This window comes from Lactuca virosa, chromosome 5 (genome assembly GCF_052849685.1).
Source record: "Lactuca virosa cultivar CGN04683 chromosome 5, Lactuca_virosa_CGN04683_v6, whole genome shotgun sequence".
NCBI lineage: Eukaryota > Viridiplantae > Streptophyta > Magnoliopsida > Asterales > Asteraceae > Lactuca > Lactuca virosa.
The window spans coordinates 342035779-342054627 of NC_136430.1; the positions used below are offsets into that span (position 1 = coordinate 342035779).

General features: G+C 36.4%; 1 non-coding gene across 1 annotated transcript; it reads right to left on the reverse strand.

Annotated features, from left to right (window-relative positions):
* Positions 1-6313: 6313 nt before the first annotated feature.
* On the reverse strand, positions 6314-6420 carry LOC145117844 (small nucleolar RNA R71). Its single transcript, XR_013712838.1, has one exon. It is a non-coding gene; the product is annotated as a small nucleolar RNA R71 (small nucleolar RNA).
* Between the last annotated feature and the right edge of the window lie 12429 nt (positions 6421-18849).

Consider the following 18849-nt stretch of genomic DNA (forward strand, 5'->3'; position numbering starts at 1 on the left):
TGTACATTGATCAATATGGGGTGAGCTGCTAATGACACAAAAGCACTGTTAGGCCTTGAGCTGCCAAAGAGGCAAGAAATTTAGAATATTGAAGTTCAGTCCATGAAGGAAGCTAAGGTTGAGCTTGGTTTTTCCTAAACCTTGTCTTAAGACTATAGGTTGAAAATGAAAGATTCACATGGATATGAATGTATGCACCTTCAAATACAAGTGGCAAAAGATTTTGCTCTGATTCATGAAAATGATTATGAGGAATACATTATGTGATAGATTTTTAAGATCCGATAAAGATCAATACGAATATTGGTTGTGTTAATTGCATTCTTAAATTCACAATATGATTATGACATCCCTCTTCATATTTCGAATTGTGAGGAATGGCAAGGAATTGTTTGAACTTTCAAGAGATATAGCTATCAATCTTAAAGGGTTTAAACACACACACACACACTATCCGAAGTCTAATTAGAGACTTAGCAAAGCATCGCATAACGGAAATTTGCACTTTTATATGAAAGTCAAAGGGTATTGATTTCTAGAAGTCTATTTTATTTCCGAGTACATGTCAAATCTAGTGGGGGCATAATTATTTTGATGGGATTGCGTGAGTACAATATTTTTTTGTAGGAAACGATGTCTCTATTTTGCAGATTGAAAAATTTGGGAATTGTTTTGCTATAGTGGGCTTAAGGGAGAGGGAACTCGTACTTCGAATCTAAAGGTTTAGATCATATAGTTTAATGGAACTTAGTCAAAACATATGTGAATAGCATGCTGAAGTGTTTCAACATAGGAGATTCGATATATGAAAATATTATAGCAAGAAATTGAACAAATATTAAATCCTTGTATAGGTAAAAATGAGTTGAGTCTCATATGCTTCGGATATAAGATTGACCACATATGCTATAATATGTACTTATTCTAATTTTTCAGATGCCTTGAGCATTTTGAGAAAAGGACTAGAATTTTATGTGACTAAAGTTGTTAAATAACTGTCAAGAATATTCTAAGGTTTTACTGAAGATTTCTTGTTTGTGGACGGGTAGAAGTATAATTGGTTGAAATGGACCATAGTGACACGTTTTGGAATAAGATGGTTCTTGGTCAGAATTGATGGTCATATGGGACTATGGAAATGTTTCCATAATGGGAGATAATTATAAAATCTACATGTGAGTTGGAAGCTTTAATGCAAGAGAAGTGTTCAAGGAGTGTTCCTTGAATTTGAAACTTCATAACCATGAAATTTTTTATAGCAACAAGTTCCAGTGGAACATTCTATAATATTGAAGGCTCGGTCTTTGTGACTTTAGAATCTCGACATCACAGAAGGACTGTTGGGTATTTTGTGTTGCGTCTTTATGGATGATGAAACTTCATCATGTGTGTTGTTGATGCTCATGCAATGTATATCAAGGATGAAGGTTCCAGGTGCTTGTCTATAAGTAGAGATGCATACTAGTTATTTGTTTGTGTCTTGAATTCTAAAGTGATAGACGAATATCGGTTGAATTTTACTTGCAACCTCTGTTTGAGAGTTCATAAATAAATTATACTCCCCTCCTGCTCGTGGACGTAGGTCATCTTAACCGAACCACATAAATACTGTGTCTTGTGTGCTTTTTGGTTTTGTGTTTTATCCACATTACTTCCTAACAGTGCCCTTTAAATAAGCCAAATTCCCAAGACAAAGCCAACAATCCACAGCTCGGACACATCGCACCCATATATTGGCGCCGCGACGCCTTCAGATAAATTCCATAGTTTTTAGATTTTCAGCAAATAGACAATTTTAAGCCATAATAAAATATGTACCAGGAATTTGGATGTTACACCATAACCATAACTTCTCCCTCTATTTCTAACATCAACTGGGAAATGAAAACCACAAGCTTTTCTTACTTTCCAAATCTTACTAAGCATAAATCGTAATAAACATGACTGATAAGGAAGATTGGATATGTTGTAGTTGGACCCTAATAAAATGATCCTGAATAATAACTCGCTTCTGCATGAACATGTCCTTGTCCCAAACGACAAGGGTTTCTATTTCTCGGTTAATGTTAGAAGCAGAGGAAGAGGTTGTGGCTATGGTTATGAGACATTTGATTGAATTATCGGTTTAAAAACAATCTTTTTCCTCAACACCAAAAAAACTCATCTTTCTCTCATTCTACTCATTTTAGTTTATTGTTTCTCAAACGCACATCATAATTCAATATAAGATGATTTAAAATATTACTAGATGTTAGTATTGAAATAAATAGATATATTGCAATAAACTATTAAAAATATGATTAAATTATTATGTCTTTAGTTATATAAAAATATAAAGAAAAACATTGATAATATTATATAATCGTGATAAATATACTATTTAATAATTTAAATCTTATTTAATATTAAATAAAAAATGTGAATAATAAAAATTTGGAATTCATATATATTTGTATGAGTATAATTTAATATTATTGAATGAGAAGGTTAAATATACAATGTACAAGAACATAATAATGACATAATAAATAACGTGGCTGATGAAAAAACAAAATATGTTATATGCTCAAATGTTAATAACCTGTACACAAACTCTTGAATCAGATTATTTTTTTAGTAATGATATTTTTATAATCATTTAATATTTTCATTATATATATATATATATATATATATATATATATATATATATATATATATATATATATATATATATATATATATATATATATATATTGATACTAACCAAAGTCACCGAACCTACCCTCCCAACTAATATTAAACTGGCTTGTTTTGACCTCTTACTCATCTCTAGTAAAAATCACGACGACTACCTTTAACCTAACCGATACTATATAACTAAACTTTTAAAATAAATAATTACATGTACTAGACTTTTGGTATGTATAATTTTATATTTTATAAAAGATAATGTATGTAAAATCGAATGGCATATTTGTTGGCATGGGCCAAAATCCAAGACTACAGAGACAACTAATTGACAACTACCTGACCCTGAACTCTTTTAGGTCTCTTTTGCTTTGGTTGGATGTTAGACTACATTATTCTCGCATACCCACCAACCCATCAATCATACATACATGCATGTAATCATTACCCTTTTTACATACATGTATGTTATATATGCATACATCATTCATGCATATTTCTATTCATTTATCCGTGTATCTGCATATGCTGCTACATGTTTTATGTACTTATTATTTTATTCTTAAATTTATACATTTTTGTCTGAGTCATACTTAAATCATCAACATTTAGCTGAAATGAAACACACCTAAATCAACACAAAATAATATATAGATCACGCTTTGTTATACTATTTAATAAAATGGTATGTTGTCTTTGATGGAGTTTGATGGAGTGAGGTTGAGGAGTGACGAGCCACATGGAGAGTTTCCACCTAGTAAGTTGGTGGAAGATAAACATGGAAGAACAGACTACTGATAACGCTATTTATTGAACGAATCATGTGTTCGGATTTTTTATGTTTTGTTGGGAGGCCGGGGACAAGAGAAACAAAATTGAATGTCGTGTTTGTCAAAGAAGGAATGAAATTGGCGATGTGACAATTAGCCCCCGTAATCATAATCATACTGAAAAGATTTCAATTTCCTGTTTGAATTGAGTTTGAATGTGAAATGTAAGAACTTTGCAAAGACATCAAATTTATTTAATACGTGGATACATCCAAACAAAATTAGAAAAATGATCTAAAAAAAAGAACATAATATTTTATGCCACTCGCACTAGTAATAGGTGACATTTCACAATTCAGAATGGGCATAAGAAATATAAGAAACAAAAGAGTTTGAACTAGAAAATGGAAGATAGATATGTTATCCAAGTTGACCTGGATGACATGACAATTTCAAATTGTTTTTATTACAATATAAAAAAACAACTAGAAATTAAGACCGAAGGACACGAGCATCAACTGACCAAAGTGTTGGTGTCACAAGGATACGCTAGACGATAAATGAGCAATTAGGTAATATTTTGGTTAATAGCAAAGATATTTGATAATTATTGAGTTAGATTACATTTTGCAATCAAATAGGACATTTTTTAGGAAAAAGTACCAGAAGTGACAAATATTGGAACCTGGAATGACTGGAGCTAAATCAGGAGCTTAATGGAGCTTAAAAGAAAGAAGAACCAAGCAAATACACTCCCCACGGCAGGGCAATAGAGTAACACGTTGTGTTTGTAAGAAAATTCACGACGCTTGTGCAAAGACAGAACTCACGATGTGAGATTTATAGCTCACGACGTGAGTACAGATTATTCTAGAAGATTTATACGCGGAATGCAGTTTCCTTGCCGAGCACGAATTGTACTGAGCTCACGGCATGAGCCCTAATTCTCACGAAGTGAGATGCGATATTTGGAAACTGTAAATATCCCTTTGCATATCGACTTTTAGAGGTTGGAATCTGATATTCTAGAGAGATAATCGAGTTTAGAGGTCAGAAAAGTGCGAAAAACAACCTTTTAGAAGAGAAAACGTTTGAAGATTGAATATTAGAAGATCACACATCGCATTCGGTTTGCATTAATTCAATCATGTCGAATTCTTATGACTTAGAGTGTTTACCTTCTGCCATGAGTAGCTAATTTAGTAGACTTTCATTTAGTTAGATGAAACCTTAAACTATGTGCTAGTTTCTTATTTTATGGATTATATTAAGTTGGATTTAGTTTGTGTTTGATTATCAATTCCTAGCATGTTAAAGCTTTAATCTTTGTTGTTTACATTCAAGTTAGGTGTACTTAAATTATGAGTTTAGATTGTATGAGCTTGAGTACCTAGTAGTTTATGATCATTAAACTATTAGAGTTAGGATTCATCATATATTAGATTAGGTAATAAAGACAACAACTTTAACTATGTCGGAGAACATGAATTAATCATAATTGTGTTTGGTAAGTCGTCTTGATCATAGATATTTACCTTAGATATATCTTACATAGCTAAATTATCATTAATTATCAATTCTGTGTTTTCTTGTGTATGATCATTACATAGTAGTTCATGAATTGAGGAAAATATTATGAGATATGATCAAGATTACTAATAATATTTGTTTTAGTAACCAACTTTATTAATCCATAAATAAGAACTAAACATAGGAAAAAGGTGGATTCAAAACTAAATGAAAGTGTTTTTAATATCTTGATAACAACCATTCTTAGTTTAAGTGTTTGTTAGTTTTAGTTAATCTGAACTTGCAAAATCAGATAAAAAAATCCTTTTTAGTTATTATTTGATTTCAGATTAATTTTTAGAAATTATTTTAATAAATTGAATTTTGTTCCCTGTGTTCGATACCCAACTTACTTTACTATACTATAAATTGACTAGGTACACTGCCTATAGGTGCATTAGTAGATAAATAATTAGGTTTATAAATTTAAAGCTAGATAGGTATAATTTGTTCACATCAAGTTTTTGGCGCCGTTGCCGGGGAACAGCTATTTCAGTTGTCAGTTTAATTGCTTTTGATTAATCGATCCTTTTTGTGGGGTAAAACCCACAAAAAGTTAATTTTCTGCATTAGTTAAATTTTCTGCATTTTAGAACTCACGACATGAGCATACACGCTCACGACGTGAGAACTGCAATCTCATTTTATTTTACTTTAGTTCTTTTTTACGTTTTTGTTTCGTTTTTTTTTAGTAGTATATGACCTGCGGATCAAAGACACCATTGACACCACCTTTTGAAGATCTGGAGTTAGCATTTCATAAAAAGAAAGACAACCACATTGGAGGATCAATCAACAAGATGGTAAACGAAAGCAAGTTCGAAGGCTTTGAGAAGAATCCTAACAAAAAGGACGTTGGTTACGAGCCCGAAACAGAATTAGAAAAAGAAAGTGAACCCGGAAGCGAGCCAAAAGACGAGATGGCCAACATTGCCGACATTACTATGGAGGCATACAAGAAGAGAATTTGTGAGGACACCGGTCCGGGCCTTGTGCAACCCGAAATTCCCGCCACCGCCAACTACGAGATAAAGGGACACATGCCTTCCGTGCTAAAAGATATCTCATTCTATGGAAAAGATCATGATGATTCATACAAACACCTCAATGAAGTCAATGACATCGCCGGTTATTTTAATATTCAAAATGTACCACGAGAAACGGTGTTGTTAAGAATGCTTCCGGTCACTTTCAAAGGAGCGGCTAAAGATTGGTTGAAGACACTCCCACCCGGTGCAATCACAACATGGGCACAAATGCGTGAATAGTTCATCCAACAATTTTTCCCACCAAAAAAGGTTTCTAAACTCAAGAAGGTCATAGCTAATTTTGAGCAACAAGCGGGGGAATCATTGTATGAAGCATGTGAGTGATATAAAGGGTTACTAAGAAATTGTCCCCAAAATGATCTTAATGAGCAACAAGAAGTATCTATATTTTATGATGGGGTAAACATGACGACAAGGCAGCTCCTCGATTCTCAAGGACCTCTCACAAAGAAGAATCATGCAACAATTAAAGAGCTAATCGAAGAATTCTCTAAACATTCAAGAGAATACCACAACCCTCGACAAGACGGAGCCAAGGGAATCGGAAATGGTGCTTCTGAAGACATGGAGGTGGTTTTGGCAATGTTAAATAACATGGATCGAAGAATGATGAAAATAGATCAATCCATAGACGCAATATGTATGGGGTGCAAAAATTGCAATGGGCCACATTTAACTAAAGATTTCCATTTAGACGAAAATGGGAATAGAAAATTTCAAGTTTGTTATTCTAGTGGAGACCGATTTGATGAAGATTGGAGAAATCCAAAGAAATAATGGTTGTCGTATGAAGAGTACAATAAGCAAAAGGAAGAAAAGTATAGGCAAACTAGATGGGGGTATTACCAAAAAGAACAACCACCACCCGAGAAGAAGATGGACTTTGAGTCAATGCTTAATAGGTTCATGGAGGCTTCTGAAAAACGACATGATGCAACTGATGTTACCATTAGAAACCAACAAGTGTCCATCAAAAACATTGAGACTCAACTTGGGCAATTAACTACACTAGTTAATGAACGGTTACCACCTAAAATTCCCGATCACAAACCGCAACCACATGTCATGGCCATATCCACTGAAGAGAATGTCATCTCTGAGTTTTTAGAGGCATTAGATGAAGACACAAAGCATCCCGATCCACAGCCAAAAAAAAGATTAACAAACAAGATGAAGTTGTTGTACAGGTCTCACGACGTGAGGACCACATGCTCACGTCGTGGGCAGGGTCTGGGCAGCAAAATTATTCTTTTGTCGAGCCATATCAACCTCTGTTACTGTTTCCGTCTCAAGCAAAAGCACATCCATTGGAAAAAGAGAACAAGACATTTATCCAAAAAGTCAAAGGTATTCCAATTAATACCCCATTTATTGAAGCCTTAGCCAAAATTCCCGAATACGCAAAATTTCTACAAGATATCCTCGACACTCGCCAACAATTAGAGAAGACTTCCAAGGTGGTTCTTAGTGAACAATGTTCAATGGTAATTATGGAAGGAATACCAAAGAAAATGGGAGATCATGGACGCCTTACTCTACCATGTGAGTTTGGAAATAACACGAAGACATTTGCCTTAGCTAATTCTGGAGCTAGTATAAACTTAATGCCTTATTCGTTTTATCAGAAGCTCAACCTTTCAGAATTGAAGACTACAAGGATGACAATTCATATGGAGAATCGTCCGGTGACTCGTCCTTGAGGCATAATTGAAGATATATTGGTAAAAATTGGAAATTTTGTTTTTCCAATACACTTTGTGGCAATAGATATGAAAGAGGATGAAGATGTACCAATTATCCTTAGACGCTCATTACTTAATACCGCGCGAGCCTTGGTAAATGTTCATGAATCAAAGCTCACCTTGCGAGTGGGAAAAGAAAAGATGACATTCGGAGCTGAAGGATTTGAGAAGTCTAAGATTCAAAATGAAGTGTTCTTTATGGATGAAGACAATAAACTTGAAGAATTAGAGATATTTATGGAAGAAGAGGTTGAAACAAGAGAAAGGCCTAAAAACGAAGTCAATCTTACCAGGCCGAGAGCCTCAATTCCAATGGTATTAGAAGTCTTCGCCTTTACTACACCAAAAATACAAGATGAATAGGTTTGTGAAAGTGAAGAGCTAAGTTCAAGTGATGAAGAGAATGATCAAGAAGGAAATGAGGTAAATTTTAATAGAATGGAGATAGATAGAAAGGGACTCGTTGAAAATCAAGTGAAGAACTCGAATAATGAAAAATCCCAAGGAGTTAAAAGAAAGCACGAGGCATGCAACATTCAAACAAAGAAAGAAAATTCCAAGAAAGCATATATAAGAAGGGTGCAAGCTTACAAAAGAAAATAGAAGGAGCAAAAAGAGAAAAGGGAGATCCCACTTCCACCCACAACAACTTAGAGTGGGAAAGGAGTCCGGCTCACGACTCCATTTAAAAGAAGCGCTTCTCGGGAGGCAACCCTAGCTCGGTTTGCATTTTCATTTTATTTTTATTTAGTTTTGCATTTTCATTTAAGTTTTAGAATAAGTCATCATAGTCATCTTATTTTTAAAAGAAAAGTAAAAAATCAAGTGTGGGATTAAATTCAAGAATGGTAAGAATTTTAAAGGGAAAAATTATAGTTTTTGGTCAAAATTCTCGAAACCACGATGTGGGATTAAGTACCAGGACGTGGGAAGTAAAATTTTCCCTTTTTTTAATTAGTTCGAAACTCACGACGTGAGCTTTAAAAAACAAGGAGGGGACCAGCTTATACACAACTTCAAACATTTGACTATCACTTTCTTAGAAACCACTTATGAACAGAAAAGGATATTGGTCCCCACACTTCGATTTTTACACTGATTTTCTCAAACTTTTCTCAATTTCGTGTTCCATCTGCGATTTCGGTAAGATACCCATACTTTAATCTTGTTAATTTTACTAATTTTGTGCATTTAAAGTTAGGGTTTGTTCTTGAGATGCAATTGTCGAAAATGGTTCTTTTTTTAGTGAATTTGTTGTTGCATGTGTGTTCTATGGATTTAGATTTATAGACTAAGGAAACTCCAATGCTTGTTTTGGTTTGATTTTACATCAATGATGCCCGATTCTGATTTTCTCGACGAACCGACCTCACGACATGAGCTTCAAGCTCACGACGTGAGAACTGGGTGGATCGTTTTCTGTGTTTTCTGTTCACGTTTAATCTATGGTTTTCCATTTTTCCGTTTTGGGTTTGGTTTATTTTCTATTTTGCAGGTATTATGGGTCCGAGAGTAGCCCCTCAACAGCAACAAAGTAATGTATCAAGCCTAAACCCGTTTTATGAATTTCTTGATGATCTCCCACAAGAAATGTGGAACAACTTCATGAACAGGTTGGAGTGGCTCTACAATCGAGAGTTTGTCATTTCACCAACAATAGATTGGGACAAGTTGAATGAAATTAGGATTTTGGGAAGATTAAACCCGTATCTCACAAAGACATTCTTTGAAAATGGGGCATCTTTCACTAACAGGTGGAGAAATTTATTTTCAATTAAGGAAGCGGTCTTCAAGGAATTGTGTGTGGAATTTTTCTCAACGATTTCTTTTGAAACGAACACGATTGATCCCTACTTTCCCACGGCCTTGGTTTTTCGTCTCGGTGGTCAATATAGAGAATGTAGTTTGCCCGAGTTCGCATGGAGAATGGGCTTGTACGAGCAACATGAAACAATGTCTCCCATTTTTTATATGTTTTTAAGATCAACTGCTAGGGATTACTGTCAAGGTGTAAATGGGTATGGTTTTTGGACAACAGTTACTAATGGCGAGTTTCATTCCGGGGTCTCACAAGAAAGCCAAATCCAGTCACCCATTCATCGTCTCATTCACCGCCTCGTGACATTTTTAGTTAATAAAAAAAACATGGGGATAAAGTAACGAATTTGAATTTGTTTTTTATATGGAGCATCATCACACCGACCGTTTGTTGCAATATTCCTTATTTTCTTGCACAATATTTGACAAGTAAGGTGGTCACATCACGAGCCGGGAGCCCAATAGCGGGAGGGGATTTTGTAACCCAATTGGCAAACTCGTATGGGATATTTGTGCCAAGGGTGATGCGTACTCTAACATGCATCAAGGGTACCGATCTTACAATGAGTTTCTTGGAATCAATAAATGTTGTCGTTAATATGGACACACATTGGAGTATTCCAGCTGATAATGAGGGGGAACAAGTTGAGCAACCCGAGGAACAGTCGAGACCAAGAGGGCATAGGAACGTGAGGGGGGAAGGAGAGTGGGGTCCACAACAACAACAATTTGAGGGAGGTGTCCCCACCGACCCGTTTCAAAGTCGGGTTGGTACTTATTTAGACTATCTTCGAGGGGGAGTAAATTATCAAAACCAATCCATGGACGTATAGTTCTCACATTTCCATATCGAGCGTCCAACCACCATGCCACCTCACTATCCTTACATACCGACTTAGGAAGAGCTTTGGGCATCGGGACACCACGACGAGACCAGGCCTAGTGGAGCATGAGGAGATGGAGATGATGAATGACTTATTTATCATTTTTATTTGAGTTTTTTTTTTCCTTTTCTTAGTTTATTTTTGGTGTGTTTAATTTGTGTGTTTTTATTTTTATTTGGTTTGTTTCAAAGACTTGTAACCGAATGTTAGATATTTGTTTTCTTGTTACAACCAATGGTTTGTTTTGTTCGCAAAATTGTTAACATATCGAGTGAGAAAACTAAAATAGAGAGTCGAGTGTGTCAGAGTTTCAGAACCGAAGACCACACTTTTTGATAAGTGTAGGGTGACAATCATGTGCAATTTTAGAGAATGAAGGAAAGAGTGCAGAAAATATATTCTTAAATGAGTTTTAACGACTTAAGTAGGCATTAGAGTTTACACAACTTGAAGATTCAAAAGAAGAAAAATATTTTGCTCACATCTAGTTCTCACGTCGTGAGCCATATATTTTCACAATTTTTGAAGCCTTTTATTCTATAATCATGTCATGGCTTATAATCATAGCATGGCTCACTATTATCATGACTTGAGATATCATAACTCTGGTTACTACTCTTTCTTTCAACCATAAAATGTGGCGTATACTTTCCCACATTACGATGCACTAATTTGAAGATTTTATGCACCACATTTTATAAGAGTCTTTGGTTCACATTTTTTTCAGCAAATTCAAGAGTACCTGCATGGTTCCATTTTACAGTTACATTTTCGAGATGTCCAAGCTTTCCCACCAACAATCAGAAATCGATCTCGCCACTACTACCCTAGGGGAGTATGTTTATTTTTTCTCCCTTTTTACTGTTTTTATAGTTTTATGCATCCAATGAGGGCATTGTATAAAATATGTGTGGAGTAGGGGGTCGAATATATGTTATAGTATATTTGTGGCATACGAAAGGTAATCTGGTAGTTTGTACGATGTAAAAAGTTTTGCAGTGTGTACCTGAAATCTACCCAAGAGAGCTTATGTAGTCATTGCACTTAGACTAATACCTCTAACCAATAAAGGTTGAAGTTAAGCTCCCTTGCTTAAGCATGTAGGATTTGAGCGAAAAAAGTGAGATATATAAAAAAAAAGAAAGAAATTGCAAAAGTTGAAAGAATTTTAGAGCTATCAAAGTATGAAGATAAAAAGATCAAAATTCTGAAGAATCAAAAGTTAAAGATGCCAAAAATCAAACAAGAAGGTGTTGAATTCAAAGAAATCACAAAGCAATTATCAAAGAAGAGATGAATTCGAAGAGCACCATTGTGGTATCAAAGTTGTAATTCTTTTTAGATCATATGTATGCTTGTGTAGCTTAACCAAAAATACCTTGAGGTTAAGAAAGATTTTTGAGGATGGATTTGAAGGGTTGCAAAAATGAGTGTCATACAAACTAAGGGGTGAATGTTCATAAGGATTGTGAGTATTTAGGATTGGAAAGTAATTAGGCATTTTAGACACAAATATACGCATTGCGGTCTTGATGTAATTGTTGGGTTCTAAATGGATTGTCTTAGGCAATGTTGGTAATGGAGGTTTAACTTAAAAGATTAGTTTTTCTTGAGGGCAAGCAAATGATAAGTGTGAGGTATTTTGATATTGACATATTTATACATATATTTAGGCATTATTTGAATACATGTTAAGTAATATTTTGGTTAATTGCAAAGATATTTGATACTTATTGAGTTAAATTACATTTTGCAGCCAAATAGGACATTCTAGAGGAAAAGGGATTAGAAGTGACAAATATTGGAACCTGGAAGGACTGGAGCTAAATCGGGAGCTTAATGGAGCTTAAAAGAAAGAAGAACCAAGCAAAGACACTCCCCACGGCGTGGCAATAGAGTAACACATCGTGTTTGTAAGAAAATTTGTGATGTTTGTGCAAAGACATAACTCACGACGTGAGATCTATAGCTCACGACGTGAGTACGGATTATTCTAGAAGATTTATATGCGGGATGCAGTTTCCTTGCCAAGCACGAATTATACTGAGCTCATGACATGAGCCCTAATTCTCACGATGTGAGATGCGATATTTGGAAACTATAAATATCCCTTTGTATATCGACTTTTAGAGGTTGGAATCTGATATTCTGGAGAGATAATTGAGTTTAGAGGTCGGAAAAGTGCGAAAAACAGCCTTTTGGAAGAGGGAACGTTTGAAGATTGAAGATTAGAAGATCACACATCGCAGTCGGCTTGCATTAATTCAATCATGTCGAATTCTTATGATTTAGTGTGCTTACCTTCTGCCATGAGTAGCTAATTTAGTAGACTTTCGTTTAGTTAGATGAAACCTTAAACCATGTGCTAGTTTCTTATTTTATGGATTATATGAAGTTGGATATAGTTTGTGTTTGATTATCGATTCCTAGCATGTTAAAGTTTCAATCTTTGTTGCTTACATTCAAGTTAGGTGTAGTTAAACTATCAGTTTAGATTGCATGAGCTTGATTACCTAGTAGTTTAGGATCATTAAACTATAAGAGCTAGGATTCATCAAATCTTAGATTAGGTAATAAAGACAACAACTTTAACTGTGTTAGAGAACATGAATTGATCATAATTGTGTTTGGTAAATCGTCATGATCAAAGATATTTACCTTAGATATATCTTACATAGCTAAATTATCATTAGTTATCAATTTTGTGTTTACTTGTGTATGATCATTACATAGTAGTTCATAAATTGAGGAAAATATTATGAGATCTGATCAAGATTACTAATAATATCTATTTTAGTAACCAACTTTATTAATCCATAAATAAGAACTAACCATAGGAAAAAGGTGGATTCAAAACTAAATGAAAGTGTTTTTAATATCTTGATAACAACCGTTCTTAGTTTAAGTTAATCTAAACTTGCAAATCAGATAAAAACCCTTTTTAATTATTGTTTGATTTTAGATTAATTTTTAGTAATTATTTTAATAAATTGAATTTCGTTCCCTGTGTTCGATTTCCAACTTACTCTACTATATTATAAACTGACTAGGTACACTGCCTATAAGTATTACGGAGAATGGATCATCCGATCCATTAAGCGCATCTAGATAGATTTAATCACGTTGTAAATGTTTAATACATAGTCAAATTGTATAGTCAATAGATCCTATGACTTCTCCTGTAAATGTGGATGACCACAACAGTGTAATCAGCCTATATAAGGCGTGTATCTCATTCAGTAATAGATAACTCAAATCATTAATCAAATACCTTTATATGGTATCAGAGCTTCAATAGCTCCTCTGAGCCCTAATCGATCCAAATCTCTTTCGCTCCAATAATCCACAATGCCTATCATCGAAGTCACAGCACAAACACACTTCCCAATTAAGCTCAATGCCATAAACTTTCCAGTATGGAGAAAGCAAGTTATGGCCACTCTAATCGGCCTAGGTCTCGACAAGCACGTCGACGGTTCAGAAGAAGCGCCAGCCAAAACTCTCGCTGGTGATGCCACAAAACCCAATCCAGATTACCGCCCTTGGTACCGCCAAGATCAGATTCTTCTTGGTGCTCTTCTTGGAAGCTGTACTGACACGATTCAGCCTATTGTTTCCTCCGCTGAAACATCTCGTCAAGCGTTCAAAAGGCTCAATGACAGCTATGCGAGTGTTTCTCGATCTCGTATTATATCTCTCAAATCATGCCTTGCTAACAACCCACGAGGCTCTCGACCAGTTGCTGAATTTCTCAATGAGATGAAGACTATTTCTGATGAGCTGGCCCTAGCTTAAAGCCCAATAGAAGAAGAAGACTTAATTGTTCATATACTGGGCCAACTCGGAGAAGATTATGTCCACATTGCCGCTGCCCTAAAAATCAGAGATACTTCCATTACATTCCCTGATTTATTCGACAAACTTGTGGACCATGAAAGAACCCTCAAAGATACTCAACAACCATCTGTCATCACCACAGTCAACAATACCCAGACACAACAATCTCGATTCACTCCTAGACAGAACAGTGACAATCGCTCCTTTAACAGGTCAAACAATGCCTCTGGTAACAGGTTCAATCGCTATCAAGGTTCTTCTAATGGTAACAATTTTTCTCCCCGAGGTAAAAGGAACTTTACCTATTGCCAATATTGCAATATTCCAGGTCATGATACAAAGGAGTGCAGAAAGTTAGCAAGGTTCCTGAAAGAGAACAACATCACTATTTCTATGAATGCATCCTCTCCAACGGTCAACATGACCACTGCCGGCTCTACAGCCCCAACGTCACCTTGGATGTTTGATTCAGGGGCCTCCCACCATGTGGCATCCAACCCTGCATCGTTCCACACCTTATCGGAATACGGCGGACCTGATGAGATAGTGCTAGGAAACGGTACAAGTCTCTCTGTCTCTCACACTGGTTAATCTTTCCTTCCCACCCAATCACGTCCTTTAAACTTACAAAATGTCCTATTCGTTCCTAAATTACGTAGTAATCTTGTGTCCATTGCTAAACTCTGTAAAACTAACCATGTTTCTGTTGAATTTTTTCCTTATCATTTTGTTGTTAAGGATCTACGCACGGGGGCATGCCTAATGCGGGGAGTGAACGTCAATGATGTCTATTATGCAGCTATTCGATCTCTTCGAAGTTTTCCTCAAATAAACTCAGTCTCAGTTTCATATGGATCGCTTCTTTCTTGGCATCACAAGCTTGGCTATCCCTCCATCAAAGTCCTCCAACTACTTCTCAAAAGCTTGAAGTTAGAGTCTCCAAAAATATCCACTGATTCTTTTCATTGTGATGCATGTTCAGTTAATAAAAGTCATAAGCAACCATTTGGTAGCAATTCATTCGTTGTCTCGAAACCATTAGAACTTGTCTATTCTGATGTTTGGGGTCCTGTTCAAAAATCAAATGATGGTTATGTCTATTATGTTATTTTTTTTTATTTTTACTCTAAATACACATGGCTCTACCCAATGAAAAAGAAATCCGATGTCTCTATTCTATTCCCTCAATTCAAGACTCTTGTCGAAAAATATCATAATACACCACTCATCTCTCTATTTACTGATAATGGGGGAGAATATATTGCTCTCACAAAATATCTCCAAGATCAAGGCATTTCTCACTTTACTACTCCTCCCCATACCCCGGAACAAAATGGGGTGGCAGAAAGACGTCACCGTCATATTGTGGAGACTGGCCTTTCCCTTCTTCACCATGCTCAACTTCCCCTCACCTTTTGGTCTCATGCTTTCCAAACAGCAGTTTACCTAATAAATCGCTTGCCTACTTCCATCCTTCACCACATATCTCCCTATCAACAACTCTACAATACCTCACCCACCTACACTAAACTTAAACCTTTTGGTTGCTTGTGTTATCCATGGTTAAGACCCTATGCTGCCACTAAACTCCATCCCCGATCAGCCAAGTGTATCTTCTTAGGATACTCTCCATCCAAATCTGCCTTCAAGTGTTATGACCCATCAACCCACAAGCTTTACCATTCCAGACACGTAGAATTTATTGAAACAATTTTTCCGTATCACTCCACCTCACCCTCCCTGTTACCTAATACCGATGACTTCCTCATAGATAATACCACCATGCCTCCAACACACCAACATACCTCTCGGATTCTTCCCGATGAAACTCCTGCCACTGCGCCGGAAAACCCACCTATCACCATACCTGCTAGCCCCGTCACTGCAACCCCATCCACTCCTACTGACCCACCTACAACCCCATCCCCTTCTCCATCACCTCCCTCCCCGGAACCTTAACCCTTACCTACAATCAATCTCTGTACCAGCCCTTTTCCACCACCACGAAACAGAACCCGCAACTCCAAATACTTCAATAATAACCTTATTAACACCACCACTCTTCACCCTATCCCCACTACTATTGAACCTACCACCTACACACAAGCCTTAAAAGACTCACATTTGCGCCATGCTATGGATTATGAATTCAATGCCCTTATACAGAACCAAACTTGGGAGCTTGTTCCCGCCACCTCCCACACACCAATTGGCTGCAAGTGGGTGTTCCGAATCAAACTCAAACCCGATGGTTCTATCGAAAAATACAAGGCTCGACTTGTGGCCAAAGGCTTCCTTCAACAATATGGAAAAGATTACTTTGACACTTTTAGCCCGGTCACTAAACCCATCACCATTCGTACTATACTATCCATTGCCTTATCTAACAACTGGCCACTACGACAACTTGATGTCAATAATTCCTTTCTTCAAGGCACTCTCCATGAGGAAGTCTATATGACCCAACCACCCGGCTATACCGATCCACAATTTCCAAAACACATATGCAAACTCAAGAAATCACTCTATGGCCTTAAACAAGCACCTAGAGCCTGGTACAATGAGCTTACCTCCTTTCTGCTCACATACGGTTTCAAGAAATCGTCTGCCGATGCCTCACTTTTTATCTATCACTCCAACAATATCATTTGCTACTTCCTAGTTTACGTTGATGATATTGTCCTTACTTGCAATAATTCAGCCTTTTTATCCTCCTTTATCACAGCTCTCAGCAATAAGTTCTCTCTCAAGGATCTAGGCATGCTTCATCATTTTCTTGGTGTTGAAGTTATTCCCACCAAATCAGGTTTGTTCCTTTCCCAACATCGTCATATCCAAGATGTTCTCACCTCATTTCACATGGAAGGTGCTAAAGATGTCACAACCCCTCTAAGCACTTCGGATCCCTTAACACTTCTTGATTCCACTCCAACAGTTGATGCTACTCCTTATCGAAAACTCGTTGGATCTCTTCAATACCTAGCTTTCACCCGTCCAGACATCTCCTTTGCCATCAACAAACTCTCCCAATTTATGCATGCTCCGCGTCAGTCTCATTGGCAAGCTCTTAAATGCCTACTTCGTTACCTCAAAGGTACCATCCACTATGGTCTTTTCCTAAACCGTAACTCTCCTATCACTCTCACAGCTTTTTCGGATTCCGATTAGGGTGGTGTGCACGATGCGGGTTGCTCTACTACTGCCTATATTCTTTATCTTGGATCTAATATTGTCTCCTGGCGCTCTACCAGACAAAAATCTGTGTCAAGATCGTCAACTGAGGCAGAATACAAGGCTCTCGCCAATGCGGCTGCTGAACTAACATGGTTGAAAAACCTGCTGCAGGAACTGGGTATTATCATTAACACTACACCTACCTTATTTTGTGACAACACAGGTGCTACATATGTGTGTGCAAACCCGGTTTATCACTCAAGAATGAAGCATGTGGCTTTGGACTACCATTTTGTACGTGAACAAGTGACTGCTGGTCATCTTCGAGTCCTCCATGTCCACTCTCAAGATCAGCTAGCCGACATGCTTACCAAGCCTCTCTCTCGAGCTCCTTTTCTTCGAAACAGGTCCAAGATTGGTGTCTATGACGGAGCCTCCATCTTGCGGGGGCGTATTACGGAGAATGGATCATCCGATCCATTAAGCCCATCTGGATAGATTTAATCACGTTGTAAATGTTTAATACATAGTCAAATTGTATAGTCAATAGATCCTATGACTTCTCCTGTAAATGTGGATGACCACAACAGTGTAATCAGCCTATATAAGGCGTGTATCTCATTCAGTAATAGATAACTCAAATCATTAATCAAATACCTTTATAATAAGTACATTAGTAAATAAGTAGTTAGGTTTATAAATTTAAAGCTAGATAAGTATAATTTGTGCACATAAGTACAAATCTCGTTTATGAATTCAATCTCCCAAGCATCTTTATTATCCTGAAAAAAGTTCTTCAAGACTTGTCTAATCTAGATACTCATAATTCACCATTTTTAGAACTCCTCTAAAAATCATGAACAATCCTACATTCACAGATTGTTCCAGTTCTTAAACCATGTTTACCCGGACCCGAAGGACCTGAAACCCGGATTACCCGGAACCCGGACCGGTTCTACATATTCCAGTTCTAACGATTTCGGTTTTCCGATTTTAAATCTCATCCCTACTCACAGTAATGTTGCTTTCATTTTAGTGCCTAAATCTTAAGTATGTGTGATAATTCTTGACCCAACTCGTAACCCGACACGAACCCAACACGAAAATAAACATGTTTGGGTTCAGATTTATGACCGGCCAACCTGTTTATTTCATGGGTTAAGTTGGATTAACCATTTGCGTTCGCGGGTCAACCCGCCAACCCGACTATATATATTATATTTAAAAAAATAAAATTTTATTTATGAATTAATAGAATATAGTCAATAGACGACATTGTAAACCTCTTTTTTTCCAGGTGTGTTGATTAAGTTGTTATGATAGATTAGTATTTGGT